The sequence below is a fragment of the Fukomys damarensis genome, unplaced genomic scaffold (assembly GCF_012274545.1).
Source record: "Fukomys damarensis isolate Sample0158 unplaced genomic scaffold, DMR_v1.0_HiC HiC_scaffold_2, whole genome shotgun sequence".
NCBI lineage: Eukaryota > Metazoa > Chordata > Mammalia > Rodentia > Bathyergidae > Fukomys > Fukomys damarensis.
Genome location: NW_022900914.1, coordinates 6,696,712 through 6,700,521, shown reverse-complemented (window position 1 = coordinate 6,700,521; position 3,810 = coordinate 6,696,712). Strand labels below are relative to the sequence as shown.

At 51.2% G+C, this 3,810-nt stretch overlaps 1 long non-coding RNA gene across 1 annotated transcript in view; it reads left to right on the top strand.

Moving 5' to 3' along the window:
* The window catches only part of LOC104848720, a 4,851-nt gene extending 1,277 nt beyond the window's left edge, over window positions 1-3,574 (top strand). The window contains exons 2-3 of the long non-coding RNA XR_776504.2: window positions 1,054-1,368; window positions 2,513-3,574. This is a non-coding gene — a long non-coding RNA (uncharacterized LOC104848720). The remainder of the gene's footprint in view (window positions 1-1,053; window positions 1,369-2,512) is intronic.
* The last annotated feature ends 236 nt before the right edge of the window (window positions 3,575-3,810 follow it).

Here is a 3,810-nt window from a genome sequence, read left to right as displayed (position 1 = left end):
CCCCCCCCCCGAGCTGTAACTGCTTGTTCCAGTCCCCGCAAAGTCTGTTACTAGTATTATAATTCTGATAATTATCCAATGTCGCCCATTTCAGACTCCTAGGAGCCCCCCCACCCCGGAATGGTACTTAGCACAGTTCGTAATTATGCATTTATTTGGTTGTTTACTTACTTAAATGTCTGCCTCTTTTCACTGGAACACGAAATGCAAAGCCTCCGGTTTCCACGCGTGTTCCTGGCGCTCGGGCGGTTCTGACTGGCGCGAGGCCGGTCCAAAATCCGTGTTTCTTGAGTAAATGAGCAGTGGAGACGTAGGTTGCCACCTGTAGGTGACTTGGAAAGCTGTAGGACGGCTCTCCAGCGGAAGTGGGTTCAGCTCGTAGAAGCTACGGCTACCGGCTGGGTGTGGTGGTGCATGCCTCTAATTCCAGCACTGTGGGAGGCTGAAGCAGGAGGATCACATGTCTGAGTCCCGCGTGGGCAATGCACTGAGATTCTGTCTCAAAACAAGTAATGGAAAAGGACTGGGGATGTAGTCCAGTGGCAGGGTGCCCTAGGTGCTACCCCCAGCCTTTCTTCAAAAGAAAAAAGAAAAGAAACAGTACCAAGGTGGAATGTTTCCTATCATCGCTGTTTGGGTTACTGTTGCTGCCAATGCCCCCAAATTCAGCCCCTTCAGGGTAACATGGGCCAGGGGGCCATCTCCACATTCCCTAAAAAGAAAACTTAGTGGGCTGCCAGGTGTGGGGTATGGAGTCCCACGCCTGTAATCCCAGCACTCTAGAAGACTGAGGCAGGAGGATCAGAAGTTTGGACTAAGCCTGGGCAATTTAGTAATTTAGCAAGACCCCATCTCAGAATAAAAAATGAGGGGCCGGGATTTAGCTCACTGCTGACAACTCACAAGCGCAAGGTCCTGAGTTTGATCCCTGGTACAAAATAAATAAATGAATAAACAAATAAATAATAAAAAATGAAAAGGGGGCTGGGAGTGTAGTTGAGTAGTGGGTTCAATCCCTCATATGGAAAAAATTAACTTTGTTTTTCTCCTCAGCAACTTTCTGAGGCTGGCTTCCTGATCAGCAGTGCTAGATCTGCAGTTCTGTCTGTCTCTGTCTCTCATTGAGCCCAGGACTTGCCAACTCCAGGCCAGTCCTCTGCCACCCACTGCCACGGCATCCTCCTTTTGCTGTTTAACACGGCTTTTGTCTCTGGCCGCGTGTCCCTTCCTTCTTTGGACAAATGCTGAACGTGCCAGACCCTGTCCTCTGTGTGCCTTGCACAGTGTTGATGACAGACAGTGCCAGAACCCGCTGGGCTTTCCCACTGCGTGGACGAACCTACTCGCTTGACCTCAGGGCCAGCCATGGTGAGCGTGGCACCTGTGGCCGTCACTTCAGGTGGTGGGAGGCATGGAGGCTGGCTGTGGGGGCAGTGGCCTTGGGGACAGTGGCCGGGGGGGCAGTGGCCGGGAGGACAGTGGCTGTGGGGGCAGTGGCTGTGAGGGCAGTGGCCGTGGGGGCAGTGGTCAGGAGGACAGTGGCTGTGGGACAGTGGCCATGGGGGCAGTGGCCGTGGGGGCAGTGGCTGTGAGGACAGTGGCTGTCGGACAGTCCCCTTCCTGCGGCAGCTACTTTTCACCCCAGTGCCGTTCCAAGCCATTACCCAGCCCTGGCCGTCATCAGCATCTGAAACATCTGAGCACCCAGAGTCATCGGGCTGCGGGCCTTTGTTTCTGCCCACTTCTCCTGAGTGCCGTGGGCTGAAGGCCACGGGCACAATGGCAAATGGCTCCACTCCATGCCTCCTGAAAGCTGGCCCCTCCCGAGCCCTGCTCGCACCAGTTCCATCAGGGAATCTGCTTTTCAGCCGGGCCTGGCAAGCTGCTCCCCGCTCAGGTGCACAGGCCTTCTAGAAGCAGGGAGAAGCTAGAGACGTGCCTGCCCTTTGTCCGGGCCTCCTCCCCGTCCCCTCCCTCGCAGGCCGGCTTTGTCAGGGAAGCAGAGGACCTGGGTCTCGCTGCCCCTTGCTCCCTCTCTGCTGCCTGCCTCAGGCCAGCATCCTGGAGGCCGAGGCCAGGCTGCCAGCTGCTGTGGGGACATCACCAGGCCACAGGGGCCTGGTCCTGCCAGGGTGGCTGGGCAGAATTCGCAGCTCTGGAAGGCACCACACTAGCCATTTGCACCTGTAAAATTCGGGTGTCATTTACCACAGCGAGTGTAGGCAGCATAACTGTCCCGTGCGCACTGCACTGCTGTCAGGGTGAGAACACCTCTGCGACCCCAGAAGGTTCCCCGTGTCTCCTCCCAGTCCACCCTCTCACTCTCCTGGGGAGACTTCTGACTTCATTTTCTTCACCACAATGAATCATGGGACCATGCAGCAGACCTCTCCTGACTTCTCTCACTCAATGTCAAGTTTTTGAGATTTATCTGCATCGTGGCATTTTATCATCAGCAGCTTGTTCCTTTCTCTTTCTCTCTAATTTTGTTGTTTTTCTTTTTCTGAGACAGAATCTCTACATGGCCTCGACTAGCCTTGAACTTGAGACCCTCCTGCTTCAGCCTCCCCAGGGCTGGGATTGTAGGCCTGCATGACCATGCCCTGATACAGTAATTTATTTCTTCTTACTGTTGAGTAGCACTTGTTATATAAGTACACCACATCATCTTTTAAATGTTTTTTTACTATGCTACATCTTATCTATTCATGTGTTGACAGGCATGTTTCCAGATAACTATTATGAATAGAGTTGCTATAAACATTCCTATATTACAATCATTATGTACTGCAAAAAAATTAAAATTGAAAAAATTCTTGTACTGTACAAGACTTTTTGTGAGCAGGCGGTTTCATTTCTCTCAGATAAATGCCTAGGAATCAATACCAGGTCATATGATAAAAGCATGTTTACATTTTTAAGAAACTATTTTCCCAGCCCAGACCACTTGACAGATCTACTGAGTGTGTATGAGGTTCCATTTTTACCACACCCCAGCTGACACTTGCTTTTTTGTTGTCGTTGTTTTAAAGGAATTTTATCGGTTCCCTCTAGATAAACATAATGATCACATTCATCATGGGGGATTCTCCTGAGCATGGTCTGGACGTGAGATGGCGTGAAGGGCGCACTTTCTGGAGGGCAAGGGTGCTGCTGTTTCTCCTTCCGTGTTAGTGGCACGTGTGAGTGTGGCCTGGCACACGTCAGTGGCTGGTGTTGGTGAGTAGTACTCCATTTACGAGCATGGCACCATCTGCCCACTGTGCCCCACTATTACAGCTTTTAAAATAAGCTTCATTGAGATATAATTTGTACGCCATGCAATTCACCTGTATAAATCGCACTTGCAGTGGCTGTAGTTTTTGCACAGGGATATGCAGCTACCAGCGATCAACTTTAGGGGTTTTCATTACTCCCGAAAGTGGGCCTCACCATTTCCTGTGGTCACACTCCAAGCCCTGGAAACCACTCATCTATTTTCTGTCTGTGGCTTTGCCCATTTCAGCCATTTCATATGAATGGAGTCATACGGCCAGGCGTGGTGGTGCCTTCCTGCAATCCCAACACTCAGGAAGCTGAGGCAGGAGGATTGCTGGGTTTGAGGCCGGCCTGAGCTACATAGTGAGAAGCTATCTAAAAAAATAAAAATAAAAAAAGAGCCACAATATGTGGCCTTTTGTACCTAGCATCTTCCAATTAGCATCCCCCCCCCATACGGGGCTCAAACACGGGACCTTTCATTTATGAGGCAGGCGCAGTGCCACTGAACTAAATCCTCAGCCCTACCTTCATGTTCTCCAAGTTCATCCG